The sequence below is a fragment of the Ursus maritimus genome, unplaced genomic scaffold (genome assembly GCF_017311325.1).
Source record: "Ursus maritimus isolate PB19 unplaced genomic scaffold, ASM1731132v1 scaffold_29, whole genome shotgun sequence".
NCBI lineage: Eukaryota > Metazoa > Chordata > Mammalia > Carnivora > Ursidae > Ursus > Ursus maritimus.
The window spans coordinates 25,236,246-25,258,497 of NW_024425452.1; the positions used below are offsets into that span (position 1 = coordinate 25,236,246).

The following is a 22,252-nucleotide window of genomic DNA, read 5'->3' on the forward strand; positions in this document are numbered from 1 at the left end:
CTTCTTATATTTATGGAACGATAGTGAAATTGTGTTAAATTTATCAAAAAGATTTTTTTTTAATATCCGTAAGGACCAAACTGAAATATTTGCAAGTCATTATTTAAGACTTTAAATACATTAACAACATGCATGTTCTTTTTATGTCTTTGTAAATTGCCCTGCTTCTCATTTGTCAGAGATTACCCAGTGTGAACCCTGTAGGGATATCTGCAAGAGGTGCTTAATAAATTCTTTTAGGCAACTGCAATAATGACTTTCTTTGCTTCATATGATATACTTAGTGTTTTTACAAAACGTATAAATCACATAGAATGATGTATGCCAATATCAACTTTTAATTTAAGGGATTCCTTCCTAAAAAGAAGGGAACGTAAATATGAGTTCAAATTTTCTATATGTCTTGTTCTTGCCTTTATAAAGGTGGTCTTGGTTCTTCTGGAAAATAATTGTTGTATGTGGTGGAAAGTTATTTCCGTTCATATAAGATATTAAGTTTCCTCTTTGCTTAGAACGACCATTTCTGTAATTAGGAGTCTTTTTAAACGTGGAAGGCTATTATTTGATCTTTTCGTATCTCAGACTTCTGGCTCTATTTATTCTTTTACCTATCTCTTGGTTTGGTGATACTATATAAAACATGTTATTGCTTTCCCTTTTTCTTCCTCTACTCCATTAAATTTATTTCATTTAAAAGATGATTACCATGCTGTTGCATTAAATATAAACATTATTTATAGAGAAGATGTTACAGTTGAAGATTTTATTATGTCCCCTTAGTTCAGAAACAAAGAGAGGCGCTCCAGTGCCCACGCAATAGCCTCGCCCAGTCTTGAAGTTATTTCTGACTTGACTCTTTCTTGGTGTCTTTGCTTCAAATAAACTGAGTTAGTCAGTGTTTCTCCAATAACTTCTGTTCTTTTCTGCCTCTCTGCCTTTGCTCAATCTATTTCTTCCACCTGATGTGCTTTTCTCTCTTTTTGAGCCCAAATCCCATTCACACCAGTTCCCTTTACCACATACATGGTGACTTTCTTGATACTTGCATCCTGGGTGTCCTAAATAAGTACTTACTCCCTTTGATTTAGATGACTGAGTTGTGAGGACAGACATTCTGGGTCAGTAGAATTCACTGCATGCCTATCAATCATCAGGAAGGTCAAACAGCAGAAGCTAAAGCTAGAATATGTCTTGATATTGAATCCATTTACTCCTTTTGTCAGTGTTTGGTAAGTGTGAAAAGGAAAGATACTTTGCCAAGATATAGATGGTAGAATTGCCTCCATAGATTAAAAGAAATACTAGCTGCTTCTCTGTGGAGACATATTTTTTGAGTAAGAAAATTTAAGTTAGAAATAGGTTGCAGTGTTGAAGTGCATTTAATTGTGCAACTGTTCTTAAAAATATACCTAGCGTTTTTACTGTCAACGTATTTTAAAAATAAAGCATAGCCAATAAGATAAATGAAAATTTGTAAAGCTTAATTTCCCCTCCTGTGGGAGTTTATGTCCCTTTAAAAAGTGAGGTGGAGGATGGGGGGAGATTTTCAAAGCAATTACCAGTCCTAATTTTTGACAGAAAAACAGCTGTCAAATTTTTTACTTTGGTTACTTCCATTTGAGAGCTAATTTGTTATATTGTTACGATGTTGACAGCCTCAAATTCCCTGAAATAAATGATCAAAGGAGGAAGTCTAGTATTAGATAAAAAACGTTATTCTTTTTGATACTGTTGTCTTACTCAAAAAAAAAAGAATTTTTGTGTGTGAAAAGTTAAATAAGAGAAAAATAGCAAACTGTTAAAATTAGGTATTACATTTGCATAAATTATTTTGAAAAGAGTTTTCGATAAATGTTCACTACATAAAGAGCTTGGTTAATTTACTTTGAAATCAGAAATATTAAACATTATAAAATTAAATTTGGTTTTAGTGCCACTGATAGTGTAGTTGTATTTTCTCTTTTTAGAATGAATTATTGAGTGGTTCAAGAAAGAAGGACCTTATTGGCCCCTGTAAATCTGCCTATTACTGTCTTTCCTTTTATTAAAGTGGGAGCATTAAGATATTCTGAGTATAAAATGTGAACTGGAAAAGATGTTTTCTGTTTAAGTTTGAGAGATTCTCATAAAGTTAATGTTTTATAAAATATTTTGTTATAACTGAAATTTAAAAGATATCTGTTTAAAGAACCAAAAAAGGATTTATTCATTCATCCATTAGAGAGGTACTGGTTCTTTCTCTTTGACAGACACTGTGGTAGACACTCAGGTTGGAGAGATAAATTATAACTATCATTCCTTGGAGATTCGCAATACAAGGAGTGAAAATAAATATATAACCAAATAAATCCAGCAGAAATAATAAATGTTATGTAGATTATGTGTATGGGGTATAGTGGAAGCACAAAGATAGTGATCATACTTGCCCATGGCCTTGTAATGGGTTCTCAAGTACATATTACATATGCTATAATATATTGATATGTATGCATATCTTTATAATTGCAATAATTTGAGAACAAATGTTAATCTGTGTATATGTACATATTAATATTTTCAATCCATTTATGGATATCAGGCCATAATTGTTTCATATTTTTCCCATGCCCAAAAAACTTCTTGATACTATACCAAACAAATGAGAAAGTGCATCAACTCCTATTAAGCAATAAATTCTTTATTTTAGTAAATTCCTAATGTGGCATACTAAACTGGTTCATGATGGCCTTGAAAGTATCAAAGTACCTTCCAAAAATATCTAAATTAAAACCAAGTCATAATGTAACCAAAAAGGAGAATGTAACTACTGCAAATGTTCATAAAAAGAAAAGTACAGAATAGTTTTTCTATAGTATTCCACATCATTAGTGATTATGAAGTATCATCTTTATCTCTTCCTTTCTTGTCAAAAGAATAATACTTAAAACCACATGTAATAATCTTCTATGCACATTCATGTTCATAAACATGAAGACATCCACACCAGCATAATCATCCTGCCTGTATTATACTGTAAGATATTTTAAGGAATATAGTTAACTTAATTATTTCTTGGTGTCCATATCAAGGACACAGGTGTCTATGTAGTAACATGGTCATATAAACTATGAGTGTGTGTGTATGTGCGGATACCCATTTAGACATGTGTACCACCTAGGGTTTCCAAATGGAAGTGGCAATTAAACTTCATAAGTGCTTTTTAGATTTGTATGTATATTAACAAAGCCACCTGTTTCTTTTTAAAGTATTACCATTTCCATTACTAAATGTGAAATTTTGAGTCTCACAAATGTTGCCTATTCCACTGGAGAACCAGTTTTCATACCTTTTTAACAAATATCAAGGTACAAAGCCTAATTAAATTAATATACATCAGTATCAATTTGTATCAGTAATAAAACTGTTCTGTATGTGATCATTCTTCCTCCACCTGCAGGCGTTTTCCAGCTTTTGATTGTGTGTGTGTGTGTGTGTGTGTGTGTGTGTGTGTGTTTATTTCAGAATTTTTAAAAATGGCATCATTATACTATATACTTGGATACAGTAGGAAATGAAATAAAGTTTATATTTATCAATTGAAATGAATATTATTGAAAAACATCCAGAAATAGCCCTTGAGATAAATTACAGCTAAGATAAAATGCTTAAGAATGTTCAGTTTATTCCATGATCCTTGAATCTCCTGGAATTTAAATTATACATTAACCTGAAAATAGTTAATCAAGCACAGAATAGAAACTAGATACCAATTAAAAATTTTATATGTATATGTTTAATTGTCCAGCAGCTATAAAACTTCTTAATAAAATCTGAATCAAAAAAAAAATCTTTTCCTGCTAGCACTCCAGTGCAGGTGGACAAGTGTTCAGTGTCCATGCCTGGCATGGCATTTACTCAATCAGCCAGGACAGTCAAAAGTCTGACTCGGACCTTTTACCCAAAATCAGCTCCAAAACTGTAGTTCTTCTTGGTTTCCAATTCAGACCTTCCCCTCCATTTCTCTTTTATTAGTCCTAAAGCTGCTGTCCCCACCCTTGGTGAGTCTTATCATCTGATGTTAAACTGCTCATCCGTAACTTTTTTTTTTTTTTAAAGATTTTTATTTATTTATTCGACAGAGAGAGAGACAGCCAGCGAGAGAGAGAACACAAGCAGGGGGAGTGGGAGAGGAAGAAGCAGGCTCATAGCGGAGGAGCCTGATGTGGGGCTCGATCCCATAACGCCGGGATCACGCCCTGAGCCGAAGGCAGACGCTTAACCGCTGTGCCACCCAGGCGCCCCTCATCCGTAACTTTTGACTGCCTTTAAGGAAGTAACATCTCTTCCAATTCCAGCCACAGTTTTTAAGAAACCCACCTCCTGCTATTTTCCCTCCATTGATATCCTGTCATATTTCCAAAGTAACTGCCTTCTGTAAGCTCTTAAATAATTCTCTTCACCCTTTATTTATTTCTTTGGTTTCTCTCATACTCTTTTCACCCCGATTTTACATTGGACCTTTGTGAATATGTTCTCCATAACACATGAAGTGTACTTTCCTCTTAATTTTGTCTTTCCGAATCTTATCCAGTCTTCAGAGCTCATGCCATGTCATGCCTTCCAGAAATTTCACCCATGGATACCCCTCTGGATAATCCCTAAATCTCTGAAATATTTATTAGCATACAGGGCATGTAGAACTAGTGATAAATGTTTTCTGTTGTACTACAGTGATATTATCTCTGTAACATGGACTCACTTTTTAAGAGAAGGAACCATGTCTTACTCTTCTTTTAATCCCCCTTAGAACACAAAAAGATATATCGGGTACTCAAGAAATATTTATTGAGTAGATTACAAAGGTCATTATGAAACTTTAAGGCAGTAGTTTTCAATCAGGGGCACTTTGGGACATTTGGCAATGTCTGAAGACATTTTTCAGTTGTTACAATTGGGAGGGAAGTCCTACTGGCATCTAATGAGTGGAAGCCAGGGATTCTGCCAAACATTCTAACAGTGCAGGGGAACACAACAAGGAGTTATCACAACCCCCCAAATATTAGTAGTGCTGAAGTTAAGAAATCCTGCCAAAATAAATGTTACATTTCACAGTAAATAATCTAGGACCTTACATATTTCCTCAAAAGGAAGAACCTTCAGGGATTCAGCTATGGAATGCCATTATATGCATTTCTTCTCTTTCTTCCTGCTACTAATGGAAGATCAAATAAATGCTCCAGGTATAGCCAGAGGTGATTTAAAAACTAGTTCTTTAAATCCTCACATGGCTACCACAATAAAATCAAACATAAACTGAGTCTACACTGTATTTATCAAAACATGGAGAGGGACTACCTTGATCCTTTGATAAAAACTTCTTCCTAAATTGTCTGTGATCTGTGTTCCTCAGCAGTTCCTACCCTTTCTTATTCATATTACCTTCTGTAATAAGGTTGTTTCTGTCAACGTATATATTGATGTTTAAATTTTAATTACAACTAAGTGGAGAAGTATTTATAAATTTGATTTTTTTGCACATAGTAACACATATTTCATATGTATTAAGATATGAAATTAAAGGGAGTGAGGGCAGAAAAAAATTGAGAAAAATTTTGAAATACAAAAAGGAAAATTCTTTTAGATTTCATGTCTTAAAGACATGAAATTATTTGGAATTTTACCCTATTGCAGGGAGAGAAAGTTAGATTTGAATTTTTTAACCAAATACTTTTTTCCCCAAACTTTCTTCTAGATGGAGGGACAAATCATAGTAGCAAAAGTATAGTTTCTCTTTTGGCTCATGTACTTTTCCATAAGTAATTGGGTTCCTACCAGGATATTTTGGAAGAGAAAGGATGCAGTTCTGTAAGGATTTGCAATTATTACATATATAGTTTCTATTGTTGCACCTATTTTTGACACATTCCAAAATAATATATTATCTAAATATAATATTGATCAGTTTTCCTCCCTTTTAAAATTCTCTAAAAATAAAACAAGCATAGAGAAAATTACTTGGTCTGGAGTAGAAGTCATTCTAAATGTGTGCTTTTATTGCCTTGTTTTTAAGACCTTTATTTCAATCCATACAAAACATCCAAATAATTTAGTCCTGGAATCCCATTCACTGGTAAACTAAAAAACCATCCAAATAAATAATAATCTGGGATTACACTTGGTCCTTGGAAAGGAAATATTTCTAGAAATAAAAATACTGTTCTTCTCTTTTTCCTGTAATTTTCATAGCACTCTGATGGCAGTTTTATGGCCACTAACAGAGATTTGGCCCAGAAAACCATGTTTAAACTGAGGGTGCACCCCTGCTAAATCAAAATGAATTGTGAAACAGCTAGAAATGCCACAGCTTCTCTTCATGTTCTGCAAATTGTTTCAAGATGTTTTCTATAAACTTGCACTACTTTGCTTTTATATTTTTACTCATTCATTCAGCAAATATTTACTAAGAACATACCATGTACCAGCCACTAGTCTTAAGTCCTCAATCACTGATGAGCATAGCACACATTCTTCCTGTTTGACAGGGATTACAGTCTTGTAGGGCAAGTAGACAAAAATGAAATAATCATACAAATAAACATTTTTTATTCTTTCAAAAAAACATGTATTGAGTGCCTCCAGTGTTCTGGACCTGTTCTAGAGTTGGAGGACACAGTGCCAAAACCTAGGAAGCTTACATTCTGACTGGCAAAAAGACAGCAAGCAAATAAAAGTAGATAGACAGATATTATCATGGCAGGTGTTACTAAGACAAAAATGAAGTTATATAGGGGCATAGAAGATTTTGGGAGTTGGGGTAATATGTTTATAGGCGTAGTGGTCAGGAAATATCTTAACAGAGACCTGAATGAAGAGAGGGAATGAGTCATGAGAATTCCAGGCAGGAAGTGTCTGACATATTAGGGAATCAGCAAGGAAAATGCGGCGAGTGACAGAGAGTGGTAGAAGATGAGGTCAGAGAGATAGGAAGGGGCCACATCTTTTACATGGCAAACAGCTTTGGTTACTACAAACTGTGAAAAGTGCTTTGTAACAAACACAATTATTAAAAGAACAGATATCTGGAAGCCTAACCTAACCTGGGGAATTAAAGGAGGCTTCATTTGGGGACTGAATTGTGTCCCCCCAAATTCATTTGTTGAAGTCTTAACCCCCCATGTGACCATAATTGAAGATAAGGCCTTGAAAGAGATAATTAGGTGGAAAATGAAGTGGATGGGTGAGATCCTAATCCAGTAGGAATAAGAAGAGATATGAGAATAGGAAGAGATACAAGGAATCCATGCACACAGACAAAAGGCCATGTTAGGATTTAGTGAGAAGGTGGCTGGCCATTTGCAAGCCAAGGAGAGATGCCTCAGGAAAAAACAAAACCTGCCAACACCTTGACGTGGACATCAGCCTCCAGAACTGTGGGAAAATAAATTTATATTATTTAAGCCACTCAGTCTGTAATGTTTTGTTATGGAAGCAGTAGCAGACTGATACAGTTTCCCTGAATAGGGGACCTTTGGGCTGAAAACTGAAGGATGTATAGGAGTTAACCACTTGAAGTAGCATAAGGCAACAGTATGTGCAAGGGCCCTACATTTGAAAAGCACATAGTGTGTTTGAGATTCTGAAGGCCCATTGGCTGAAGCTCCAAGAGCAAAGATAAGAACGGTACATGGAGAGATGAAAGAGGTTGAGGGAGGCCAAAGCATACAAGGTCTGGTAGGCTTTGCGACGGACTTTGGCCTTTATCTTAAAGGGGCTGATATGATTTTTTTTTTTAAAAAAAGGCATTTTTAAGCATCATTTGGCTGTGGAAAATTAATTGGAATAGGGAAAGATTGAGTGAGGAGAGAACCACTCCAAAGGTCCCAGAGAGATGAAGTAGACTGGACTGGAAAGGAGGCAACAAAGATGGAGAGAAGTGAATTGATATTTGTGGATGAAGTTGACAGGACAAGGATTACTTCTATATCTCTGGGTCTTGCAGATGAAAGTTGATACCACTCTTGAGATGGGGAACACTGAATTCATAATTTTATCTCCAAACCTAATCAGTTCCATTTTGGACATGTTGAATTTGAGATGCTTCTAAAATATCCAAGTGGAGAATGAGTAAGTGGATAAATCTGGAGCTCAGAGAACAGATGGAAGCTGGAGATATAAGCTTGGGGTTCACCAGCATATATATAGTAATTGAAACCTGCTATAGTTTCAGTTCTCTAGAGACAGGGATTTTATTTGTTTTGTTCACTGATGTATCCCAGGTACATGGAAAAATGCTGACGTATAGGAGGCACTCAATACATATTTGTTGAATGAATGAATGAATGGATTATCTAGGGAGAGCATTTCATATGAAAAGAGAAACAGGTCTAGAATGAAACCTTGAAGAACAGCAGCATTCATAGGCTGGGCAGAACTTACAGAGAAACAGCAAAGGAACACTGAGAGACAGGAAGAAAATCTGTCAAGTCTGAGGTACGTGAAGCCAGGGGAAAAGAGTGTTTCAAGAAGAAAGGTGAGTTTATCCTCTGGAGCGAGTGGAATGCAGCAGCAAATCTAGCCTATGAATGAGCACTTCTGAATCCTAATGACTAGAAGGGCTTTAAAATACTTGAATTTATTTATCCCTGTTGTCAGTCTTTGATTCAAAGAAGATTTGATTGCTTATGTGCAAGATTTACCTCAGATAATAACAGTCTCTTAGAACCACATCTCCGACATATTCCCAGCATGGGTGTGTATGTAATTACATCATCATTCTTTGCATTAAATTATGATCTTAACGACACTTGGAAATAATGTATTCAAGTAATAGAACACCAATAGCTTTTCTTGACAAGTTCACTTGAAGTCTTCTCTCTGGATGAAAGCTCAACCACTTTTTGCCTTACTATCTCCTTCCCTCCCTCTTTTTATTTCACTCTGTGCTTCCTTACACTCTGCATAACAAAGACTTTACTAGATTCATGCATAGCCACATGATGAGTCATAATTAAGATTTAAATAAATGATAAAAATAATTTTATTTCACCACCTGTGTACCATCCACAAAAAGATAGACTGACTAATTAATTAATTAATTTCCAAGGTCATGAGTATAATGTGTCTAATCCTAGCTATTCTCATATAGATTCTCTGCCTTGCAGAAGAGCTATATGAAACCCTCTGGGGACATTTCTCATACTCATGAGCGTAGTTTTCTTATAGCTAAATTGGGGTCACAGACTTCAATTTAGAGATCAAGAATATGCAGCAGAAAATCCTGCCTCTCCATTTCATCTGAATGGCCTCTTCCTTGAGGTAGATAACCCACTTGACTTTTACATGTTATTATCTGCAATGGAAAGAATAAGGAGAAAAGTCATTAATTGTCCTTGTTTTAGATCTCAACTATAGACTGTAAATATTTAGTTTAAGGAATACTTCTCCTTCTTTCTCCCTGCTTTATTTTTCTTCAGTACACTTACCCTACTTGAAATTTTATTATATGTTTATTACTTTATTTGGTCTTGGATTATCTTCCAGTGGAAGATAATGTACATGAGAACAAGAACATTGTCTCTCTCATGTTTGCTGCATCCTCACACTTAAAACGATGCCTGACATATTGTAGGAGCTCAGTAATATTTACAGAATGAATAAATAAATAGATGCTTAAAGCCTGATGGTGGAGGTAGATATAAAATGTTGGTTGAGTTTGCAATTTAGTATGAAATGCAATTCCTGATATCAAGTCATGCATTTGAAATCCAGGCAAACATTTTGGCTTGTTAACATTTTTAACTGACTTCCCCGAAGTGTCAGCCCTACATTTGTTGTTTCCACATGAAGATCCAAAAGGGGCTTTGAACTCAAAGTATCCCAGACACCCTTCTTCTTTGTTTTCTACCCCCACCACAACCTCACACCTCCTTCTCCTCAAGGCCTTTCTTATGACCTCTACCTGCTCCTTTGAGTTATAAAGCACCTCTCTCTTCTTCAGATATCCAACCAATCACCAAATTCTATGAATTCTGCCTTTATGATGTTTTTTATGTCCACCTTCCAAGCCACTTGACCCCTGTCCTGGTTCATTGGATAACTCCCTTTTCCTGACAATTGCAATGCCTTCTAAGGTCTCCTGGTGCCTCTACTCTCCCTTTTGACTCCTCAATATTACATATTCCATATATTCCACACCTAAGTTGTGTGAATATTAATTAATAAACAAACATTAATTAAGTTTCTTTAGTGTCCATTCTAGGCTCAAGAATAGTCTAAGGCCAAATGGGGCTCTTTGTCTTACAGAAGGAGGTAAAGACTAGATATGCTCATGTCACTGTCCTTCTCAAAAATGTTTGAAGACTTCCCATTTACAGTGAGTAAAGCTTAATCCCTTAAAATGATATTCCCAAACTCTTGCCTTTCTAGTTTTATCTCACATCCTTCCTATGACCCTAAACATAAATATTCTATGTACCTCCTGTGCTGTTGCCAGAAGGGATATGCACTTCCATCCTGAGTTGTGTCTTTCTTCATCTCATCCCTCGAACTGGAATGAGTTCCTCTTCCCCTTATACATGTGATAAAATCCTATTCATTCTTAGACGCCTAACACAAATGTCTGCTCACCTGTGAGCCCTTGTCCACTACCACAAGAAGAATTAAATCATTCCTGTTTGCTCACAGACTTCATTTATTCCTCTATAAGTGTACTTACATCTGCTGTGGAGTAGGTTCCGAGCACCTTAAAGACATATAAATGCTCTTGCTGAGTCCATTTTTTTGCTGTTGTTGTGTAAGGCCTCTTATTAGTCAGCCTTAATTTCTCTACCTATCTGAGATTTCAAGTTCATATCAAATAATGTATTTCTAAAGAGTTCCTGGATTCCCTCCAGTATGTTCAACAAAGTGCTAGCCACAATTGTGCAATGCTACAGTAACTGTTGTGCTCAGTGTCTCTAAAGTTCTCAGTCCTTGAGCTGTAGCATGAGGAGCTTTTTATAGCCCATTTGGTAGGAAGGCTTATACCATCTTCAGAGTTCAAAATAGAAATGGATCCCCCACTAAGCTTAACAGGACCCTCATAGAATGTCCCATGCAATGTAGTTGAATGCTTTCCGTTTTTTCTCTGTTGTAGCTCAGAAGCAGTTGCTTGTGTACTTTATGCCTGATATTGTGTGGTTACATAAAAATCTCTTTTTGTCATAAATATGGATAGTGCTAACCTTGGATATTATTTGGTAGCTACTGTGATTCCACTAATGACCATCAGATTCAGAGCTTGTCAACGGATATATGTCAGAATGCCATATACTGGCTAATTTCCGTCAGTTTCTAAATGATAACTGCTAATATCAAGGCAGTTCAAAAATAGCAAAAACTTGATTTCCCCTTAATATCCTGAGAATCATATTCATGGGCACCAGGGAGTCTGGGCAATAAATCTGATGGATTTTTGCCGTCATATTTAGAATAAACAAATTAATGCTAGAAACAGTTTTCTAACAGGAGATAATAAAGGAAATGGGCAAACACAAATAAATGTAACAAAGAGGAAAAATACGATGTCTGTGAGCAGATTAATTGCATTGTAAATTAGATGGAACTTTTTAAATGTGGGCAAGAGTTTTAAAATCATACAATTTAGCTAAATAACGTAGTATTTGTTCTTATCATTAAATAGTTGTCTTTATGTTGGGGCCAAAATTGATGTTTAAATATGTTTTATGACAAAGAAGTGTCTGCCAAATTATTTACTAGTGAGTATTTCTTTAATTGGACTGAGGTAAGTGAGAGTGTGATTCCTCCCTAAAGTGGCCAATTTCAGGCAGGCCATTGCAAGGTGGGTGTGAAGATTAACTCCCATCTCTGTACCTACCAGTGAGATCATTAAAGAACACATGTGGTGCTGGTAGCACGCAAACTGGCTGGTATCTGGATGTGTTCACAGTACAACCAGGTTCTCCCAAATCCCCAGGCTAAATCCCTTGAGGCTCTCGCATTCACCTTGCAGATTTTGGCTGTTAATCAGTTACAGTCTTGTATATTATAGGCTTTCAATAAATGTTTGCCCTTTGATTATTACAAAGGCTTTCTTTGTAGAGAGGTTCAGATAAGAACCTGAAACATAGGATGGAATGGGTGATGAGCAGAAGAAGGCAATTCTAAATTATGCTGAATCAACTCCTGCCCACACATGGTAGTTAGCCTCTTTGGTACCTTACTAAAATGTAAAGAGGATAAACCCTCTTCCTGGCTGAGGCCATGTACTGGCTTAATAGTGTATGTAATTTACTTTTTTGGATTTTTTTAATAAAAATTGTATACATTTGTACTCATTTCAGCAGTATATATACTAAAATTAGAATGATATAAAAAAGTTAGCATGCACAAGGTTGACGTGAAAATTTGTGAAGCACTCCATAGTTTTATAGGAAATATAGTTAATAATATGTAACAGCTTTGTATGGTGACCAATGGTAGCTAGATTATCTTGGTGATCATTTTGTAATGTATATAAATGTTGAGTCACTATGGTGTACACCTGAAACTAGTATTATATATGTCAACTACACTTCAATTTAAAAAAGAGATCTCATGAACAATAGGTGTTCAAGAGTTCCTTTCCTTAAGATTTTGTGAATCAGATTTTGTGAAGTTGAACCAAATAATTTCAGAGTACAGTGCCTAACTTATTCCTCCCAAATAATCCACATAAAATATAGTATTGTTAAATAAATTCTGTTTTTAGATCAAAAATTATGTATTTAAGATGTATAACATGATGTTTTGATATACATATATACATAGTGAAATGAATACTATAGTCAAGATAATTAACATATCCATCTTACCTTTTCTGTGTGTGTGTGTGTGGTGAGAGCACCTAAGATTTACTCTTAACAAATTTCCAGTATACAATACTGTGTTGTTAATTATAGACACCATACTATACATTAGATCTCTAGTACTTATTCATCCTACAGAACTGCTTACTTTGAAATACAGACATATCCAAATTAAAAAAGGGAAATCAATTATAAGAGGACATTTATAAAATATTTTAAAAATAATATTTGGTTTCATGCTATATTTTAATGATAAATCTAATACTATGAAATTCTAATGATATCTCATACTGAGGTCTTAAAAAGAATAATTATTTCACAGTATCTGAATATCCTCATAGTGTCTAAATTTTTCGAGTCTTGAGAAATCTTGTATCTAAAAATAATTTTCCTCTATAGCATATATCGAAATTCAGAAGTTCACGATTGATGTTTGTGGTATAATTACTTTTATATTGTTACATGTAAAACCATGAAAATATATTTGAGATCGTAATTGAGCACCTTTTTTTTAAAGATTTTATTTATTTGAGAGAGAGAGAGGGAGATAGCAAGAGAGCACAAGCAGGAAGGAGAGGGAGAAGCAGGTTCCCTGCTAATCAGGGAACCCCATGTGGGGCTTGATCCCAGGACCCTGAGATCATGACCTGAGCCGAAGGCAGGCACTTAACTGACTGTGCCACCCAGGTACCCCTGAGTACCTATTTTAAGTCAATAAGGACTCTTGAACAGTTTGTTAAGGATGAAATACAGTGAGAACATTTGTCTTATAACATTAGAGTCCACATCCAGAAACAGTATGTGTATCACAGAAAAAATAATGCAGTGGATTTTATGGGTTTTTTTTAAGTTTTGAAAAATAGATCATTTTCACATAGGAAGTATGTCATATGATTTATAACAGATTAAAAGATAGCTGATAAATTCATTTTAATTTTCTCACACAGTAGTGCTCAAATTTAAAACTTTTGTGGTCTTAAACTTTCCATATCTTTCCTGATCTTTAATGCAAACATTTTTATGCACACATATTTAAAGAAAGTACATTAGCATATTTATAATAACTTAGGACAATAATTTTATGAATGTCACCTGATAAATGAAACCTCTATTCTAAAGAACTCTTAAATGATATTTAAATATCAAGAAGCCTTATTATTGGGGGTTTGGCATAAACAAACAGATGACAAACTGTATATGTCTATTTGTAAGAAAGACCTAAAAATTAAAGGAAGTGATATAAAGAATTTGTTGTGGGGGAAAGAAAATTCTAAGTTGAATTTAAAGAACTAGACCAGATCAAACATGGGTTAATTCTTCCTTTCCTATAGACCATCTAGGAGACATAGTTCCTATTATATTTTAAATTTTAATACATTTTATTGGCTTGTGGATTATTTTAGCTCTTTATTAAATGTTTCACTTCTAAATGTGTAATTTTGAAAGGTTTGCAGCAATGTCCTATGTCTGATTTCTTTGGAGAAAAAATAACATAATAATAAGGTGGTGAAATAAAATTATTCTTTTAGGAATGCATCTTTAAAGGATAAGAAATTGAGATTCAAAAATACATACGTTTCAATAACACAGTGTGAGTTGATCTTAACAATAGCTACCATAATAAATTCTCTAGTTACTCAAATGGTATTGCTGTTGTTCACCATTATTTTAGAGCTCTTCTTTTGGAGTTGCCTTGATTATTTATATTGCTTATCATAAGGGATCCAAATGTCCTTCTACAGCCTCCCCAAATAAAATTCATTCTTTGAGTATATTTAAAAGAATGGAACACAGTTCCAAAGGAGATTAAAAAGTAGTTTTGAAATACTTAAAAGGTTGCTCATGAGAGTAAATGTATTACCTCACAGAATAACTGTTTTATAAAGGAAATAGATTATTTGGATGTATAAGATATAGTATGTATGTACAGTCACATGTTTTTATTCATTTATTTACTTATGAATGAACTACCGTAGTAGTGTGTAAAACCATTCTTAGCATCAAGGAAACAGTTAAAATGTTTCCCTTTGTTTTAAGTTGTTTTTGGGGGGTGTTTTTGTTTTTGTTTTGCTCAGTTGAATATTCATTTGGCTCTTTTGCAATACCAAAAGCAGGTGAAACCCCACTTTAGAGGCTTCTCCATGGTCTTTAATCGTTAATCCCCGTAGAAGATTTACTTTTTGCAAATCAGTTCTGGGCACCACCTTTTGTAAAGGCTGGGTCTATAGCCTCAAGATTAAATTTATTTTCACATTTTTATGACATAAATAAGACCACATCTGTTTGGTTGGCTGGTATATGGCTGTCATAATATCCAGTATATAATAGGAGTTCAGTTACTGTCTGCTGAGTGGGTGTCAGATGTCAGACACACACCTTGTCATTTTTAGGTCTCCTAAAAATGTTATTTGAAAGACATGTTCAACTTTGGTGAGACAAGAGAAAAGCATATCTTAACAAAAGCAGTCTTTAGAGAAGAGAGTGCAGGGGTGCTTATCCATAAAACATATAAACCTCTTGTTCTAGTTTAGCCACTGTTTCCCCAGTGCCATCTCAAAGAAGCGATTTAAATTCACTTCTGCATTTTATCAACACAGCGTTTATTAAACACCTACTATAAGCTGAAGAGTGTTCTAGGGACTGGGAAAATAGCTGTAAACAAAATAGAGCTCCCATGGAGTTTGCATTTTAGGGGGGGGCGAATGATGATTCTTGAAGATATTGTAATGTATTAGTGAGGATTGTTTCTGATTATTGACAAAATGTGAGTAATGATCCCAATGTAGTGAGGTCTCACTGGCATAACTTGGTGAGCTTCATAAACTGTATCACAAAAAAAAAAAGAGTGCTGCTTACCCAGTTTGAGCAAATATAGACAATTCGAATGCCTAGTACCTAATGTTGTTTCACCAATGTTGTGATAGTTTGCTTAAGATGAATGGTTGACCACCTTGAACTTCCCAGGGGTTACCAAATAATGTCTTCATTGGGAAATCATTCTTGGATGACATATGCTTTTAGAAAATAGCACATGTGCAATGTTAGTATAGGAACACTTATTTTTGGTACAATCTTTAATAAAGACTGCAGGCTTTGGACTTTTCATCTTAACATTAGCCACATATTTAAAGAGTGAGGGACACAGCATCACCTGAGTCCTTAACTTAGAATCCATTTCCTTGAGGCTGCCTCTGGATATTTTAATGTGCATTTAAACCACAGAAATAAAAACTGGGTGAATACTTTTGTTCGTGCATTCATGAATGAGTTTCTCTAAAAACATGAAAAATACTCCTAGTACTAAGAAGGTGTTTGAAAATTTTTTTGAAGACCACTTGTTCAGTAGATACTCACTTCGCTTTTAGTACAGTAGTACCAACAGTAGCTAGAATCCTGCCTTGGAGTCGTCCCTAGCATGACCTTGCATGACCTTCTCGAAAATATCACACTGCCAATCATTACCCATAAATGTCTAGAGTGCAAAGACTTTGTTTCATATGTGCGCCCCTTCCGACCCCTACAGCCACCCCAACACATACCCAATGCCTCGCGCATGGAGTGCCTGTACGTTTTTACTAATTGGCTTTGGCTGAGAGCTGTGAAGAGCCCTCTTCCTTGCTTTACATTGCTAAAAATTTCCCTTGAGTAGCTTCCCTGAGAAACTGAGGTTGCCCTGGCAGCCAGCATTCGCTTTTTTTTTCCTCAATTCCTTTTGATAGCCATGATCTTATAAAAGAGTTCCTCTCAACTGATCTCTGAGAGAGTTTGAATAGTTGTGCTGTGAACGTGGGCCTCGTCCTTCGCTGCTCTGCCTACTCTGCTTGCCACTTTTCCCTCAGCAGTTGGTGGCATTCAGCAGCAGCTGCCTTTATCTTTATCTTGCTTTTCACTTGCAGATTTGGGAGCTAAGCCAGGTCTTGAGATTGTTCCCTTCTGCTCCTTCTTACGGTCTTATTTGAAATCCTTTCACATATTTGGGGGGTACCCAGACAAGGAAGGACAAAAAAACGACAGTTTCTCCCACTCCCCAATTTAAGTCTCACTTTAGGCCTGCTTTTGTAATTGCTAGTGTTTCGTCAGTTGTTCTTTTTGTATTAAAATGTAAAAATATTCTAGCTTTGTTTTCTAAAAATAGCTTCTAAGAAGTAGTTCAAACATGGATGTAAAATAGTCGGTTGAAAAAAAAAGAGAGATACTACTGGGATTAGGGGAAAGGATATTCATTCATTCACTCATTCATTCATTCAAAAACTATTGAGCATCTACTATTTGTTTGGATCTGTGGGGCGTGCAAAGATGAACAAAACATAATTGCATTCTCTTAAAAACATGAAATCTAGGTGGAAAAATTGGAATCTTGCCCTGTACCAGCAGGAATCTGAACTCGACTCAGATTTTTAGATCCCTACTATGCTAGGTTTTCTGATGGAAAAGTGTTATTCTTTCTTCCCTTGGAGAAGTATTTTGAAAGACTAATACAGTCTCCCTTCCCCAAAGATGAAGGACATTGAGATAGAAGACAGAGGCAGAGATTTCTCTAGACATTAGGCATCCCTGGCTGTTCCAGTCTACCTGCTGCTTCCAAAAATAACCCTGCTTGGAAACCCCTCCTCTCCTAGGTTCCTCCAAAGTACAGCCCAAACTTCTTAAGTAATGAAAAAATAAAAAATAAAAAATTGTATGTAACTGAAGTACAGTTATATACCAGCACTATTTCATTCAGTTCTCACCAACGAGACAAGGCAGATATTTGGTCAAAAATCTGGGTACTGAACGCCCAAGCTAAGTCAGGATTCAAAACCAGGTCTATGTGACTCCAAAGCCATACACACTTTTAATGTTACAACTTTGTGGCATCCTGCTTAGAGGTCCTTCTCTGAAGGTGACATCTTTTCTTGGCAGTGGTCGCCTTGTGGGCCCTTTCTGGGTAGTTCTCATAGGTTCCTCTCTTGTCTCTCTGGTTACTCCCTTGCTTCCTTGAACAATTCCTCAGGGATCCGACAGCACAGTATTACTGTGCCAGCATCATCTCCAGAACCCTCTAGTGCTGGCAGCAGTTCCCTCTCCCAAAGCACTTCCTCAAGGACAGACAACCTCGACTTAGGCCCTCCTGGCTTTACGGCTTACAGCCAGAATCTATCACCATTGTCCCAGACCACTGAAGGATGTGGCAAGAATATCATCATCCTCTTAATTCTCATTCTTCCTATGCCTGATCTATAACTAAAATCTGGTGGTGACTCAGTAAATGTTGAGTCAATGTTAGAGACAAGATCCGAAGCCATCTATTTGTCTGCACCCAAGGCAGTGCTATCATTCTGCCATTTGGCCTCTGGAGTGTCCTTTGTCCCAATGAAGGAGCATCAGAACCTGTGCGTTTGAGTCATTGTGTCAGCTTTTTATAGTTTTACTATCTTCTCCATTGCCTTTTACTGCTATACACGTGAGTGCACAGCTCACTTAACCTTCTGCTAGGCTTGCTGCTTTTCATCTGTTGTGGAATGGATGCTTTTTCACATTTTATCTAAAATGAGAGATGACAAAACTCCTAGGGAAGGACTCCTATGCATTCACCTAAGTTTCTGAATCTATCAAATTAATTGTTGCCTGTTCCGAGAATTTTTTTTGCTTCCTTCTTGACTCAGGTATATCATGTTATTTGTGTTGCTGTATCCTTGGAATAAGTGGCAAAGGATATTTCTTCCCTTTATTTCCACAGAGTCTAGGCAGGGTGTGAGCATGTAATTTTCTTCAATTTCTTTCTAATTTAGCTATTTTTCAGCCAAAGAGGTTTCTGCTAATACATAGAAATCCTTTTTCAAGGAAAGCATGATCAAATCAGTGTGGAATGATATATGATATTTGATGTGATTCATTAATTGATATAATCATGGAACTCCTAGAAGTGTAAAACAATGAGGATCTTAGAGATTATTTTGTCTGGGCCTGGTCTACAGATCAGGAAACTGTAGCAGTCCATGAAAATGAAGGGCTATGTTCGAGGTCCCAGAGGTACTGGGCCTAGAGCCAGGATAAAACCCCAACCTCTGGTTCTTAGTTCGTTGCTTCTCCTTCTCTCCACTCTTATTTCTCCTTCTTAGAGTCAGGTATATCTATTAAGTGATTGTATATTTTACATTTAAATTTATGAGTATAGTAGTTACAATCCTATGGGTAAGCATCTTGCAGAGAATAAAGCAGCAAAATAGGAAGTGTATAAATTTAGAAACAGGATAGATAATGACCAAATACCAGTTCTGTCATTTTCTGGCTGTGATATTGGACAAGCTATTTAATCCCTCTAAATTTTAGTTTTCTCATCTGCAAAACAGAGATTATAAAAATAACCATGGAGTGAGAGTTAAGTGAATTGATTACTATATAGAACTGAGAACAGTGCCTGGCCCCATAGTAGGAGCCCAATAAGAGATGTACAACAATTATCAAATGTCGTCTTCTCCTTTATCTAAAACAAATACCTTTTTTACCTTTATGCTTAAAATAATTACTTTCTCTTATTTGGCTGTTATTTTAGGTTTTTGATAAGTCTTACAAACAGATAAGTTTATAAATAGGTTTAAAGTGTGCATTTGATTTTCATGGTTTGTTTTTTTAATCCGGATCTGGTTCTCTGCCTGGAGTTGCGAACAAGTGAGTGTGTATTTACAAAGGCATTTAAGTGTCGCAGACCAGTATTTCTCAAAGCCTGACCTTAGATCACTTGCACAAGAATCACTTGAAGGGGTGGGTTCAAAAAAAGGAGGATTCCCAGGCTCTACAGTAGGCCCGATGAATGCGAATCTCTATGATGAAAGGGCCCAGGACACTCTATTTTATGACAAACTCAAAGTGTGATTTTCATACATTCTAATCGTTAAGAATCACTGCTATGGATGAATCATTCTTTTTAGATTATTTGTTTGAGAGAGACAGTGTGTACATGCAGGGGGAGGGGCAAAGGGAGAGGGAGAGATTCCCAAGCAGACTTCACCCTGGTCACAGAGCCCAACTCGGGGTTTGATCCCACTACCCCAAGATCATAACCTAAGCCAAAACCAAGAGTCCGATGCCCAACCGACTGAGCCACCCAAGTGCCCCTAGATGAATCATTCTAAATGCCAGATTACTCAACCTAAAGTATTACTTTCGTTATTCTATTTCCCTGTTTAGATAGTTATTAGTAGTTCTTGCTAATCTCCAGTTTGGTAAAGAGGGTCATCCACTATCAGGTTGTGTGAACTTGCCTAGTTAGTCTTGTGATAGGCTGGAAAATGTCTCCCAAAAGATGTCCATGTCCTAATATCCAGAATCTGGAAATAGGGTACTTAGAATATGGCAAAGGGACTTCGCAGATGTGCTTAAATTAAGGATCATGTGATAGACATTATCCTGGCTATTGAGGTGAGCCCATGTAATCATAGTTGTCCATATCAGAGAGGCAGGAGGAACAGATAGTATGTGAAGATAGAAGCAAGAGATTGGAGTGATGGCAGGAAGGGGTCTTGAGCCTAGGAAGGCATATAACTTCTAGTAGCTGAGAGGGGAAAGGAAACAAATTCTCCCCTCACAACCTCCAGAAAGAACCAGCCCTGCTGACACCTTGACTTTAGCCCAGTGAGAGTGATTCTGGACTTCCAATCTCTGGAACCATAAGATACTAGATTTGTGCTGTTTTAATCCAATATTCTGGTGGTAATTTGCTGCAGCAGCAATAGAAGACTAGTACCTTGGTTTTCTCCTACCACTCATCTTTTCTGATCTTTGGCTCCCCTCTCACTGGTTCTTACACTCTCCCTGAACCTTGCCTTGTGCTTTCTCTTCTCTGAGCTGTGTTCACTTTCCACCTACCAGGCATACTCTTTTTATTGTTGTTGTTTGCCTTCTGTCTGTCAGGCGGGAGTGATTTTCCCTTCTCTGAAGTTCTAAGGTAATCAGGACCTGTGCAATTTATTGTGCATCCAGTTATGAAAATCCCCATTGGGGAAAGGGTAAGCACAGAATCTCCCAAATCAGAACTCCCAAGTTTAGATCCTGATTCCACCACAACTGTGTAGAGAAGTTTCTTACACCCTCCAAGTCTCAGTGTCTTCGTTTCTATCAACCTCATAAAATCATGAAGTGTAGAGATGCTTCACATAAAAGTGAATTGGCGTGGTGGCTAAATCAGAGTAAGGACTCTGTATGTGTTGGTGAATTGTCATTCAGCATATCTCTGGTTATTATCTTGAAGAGCTATTCAGCCATATTGTTTACATTTTAATGCGTTTGTGTTTTTGTTTCCCTGTCTGTTAACTCCATGAAAGTAAGTGTGATAGTAATTATAACAACAAATAACAATAATAACAATAGTGAAGTGATGAAAGGAGCACTATTTTGGAAGGCATTGTTTCAGTTCTAGCTTCACAATTTACTGGCTGTCTTAAAAGAAAAGAAATTGCGTTTCTTCATCTGTAGAATGGGAATAATAACGATATTTACCTCTTAAAATTGATGTCAGGATTAAGTAAAACGATCAGTTTAAATCTTAGCACCTAGAACATGGTGCGAGTTGAGTACATGTTAACCATGGCAATCAGTGTTTAATTTTCTTTTTACTTGTCTTTATTCTGTAATTAATCTTGACATTCCTGTTACATTATATATGGCAATGATATGAGAAGTGAGGGGAAGAAAATTGGGCATGTGTCTAATATATTGAGTTTGCTATTAGATGTGTTACAGAGTATGAGTCCTACAGGCTTTTAGGGCTTGCTGTTGGATTAATGCTCAAACTACAGAAGTGTGCAGGAAACACATAAAACTTGGCTGCTTTCCTCCCTTCCTCCCTCTCTCCCTTTCTTCCTTCCTTCCTTCCTCTCTTTCATCTCAGGTGATTGTATGAATAGTTTGGTATTTTAAGTACTTTGAATACATTAGATTTTGGAACCATTTTTGAAAAAAAAAAAAATCTGTGATTCAATACATTGCCATTCATCATTACCTTCCCTTTACAACCCTTCCTGCTATTTTAGTGCAGACGAGAGCTCTCCTATCCCAGCTAATTTGAATTCATTTTTCAAATGAGAGTTCATAAGTGACTATGCTAAAATTAAGGTCTGTTACATTTTCTGCACTTCCTTTGTCTGCTAATGTTATAATATGATTTTTAAGTAATTGGGTTTCTTTTGACATGATTTCTTATTTAGAAACTCTGGCTTATTTGCAAGTCTTTCATCTATACATGTTTATATATTTTATATAGATATTTTCTCCCTGGTTGCCATCTAATTATTTTAGAGAGACTTGGAATTACTCATTTTTATTTAAGCCATAAAAATAGCTGTATATCACTAAGGAAGTATGAATACAAGAATGCTAGGGAAATTTGGTAGTAAATGTTTTTGTCATTAAAAGCAAGAAGGGAAAATGAAACTAATTCGCATAAAGAA

At 36.0% G+C, this 22,252-nt stretch overlaps 1 protein-coding gene and 1 pseudogene across 1 annotated transcript in view; both read left to right on the top strand.

Moving 5' to 3' along the window:
* The window catches only part of KCNQ5 (potassium voltage-gated channel subfamily Q member 5), a 489,866-nt gene that overhangs the window by 70,734 nt on the left and 396,880 nt on the right, over positions 1–22,252 (top strand). The window lies entirely within an intron of this gene.
* On the top strand, positions 12,308–12,406 carry LOC121105747 (annotated as a pseudogene).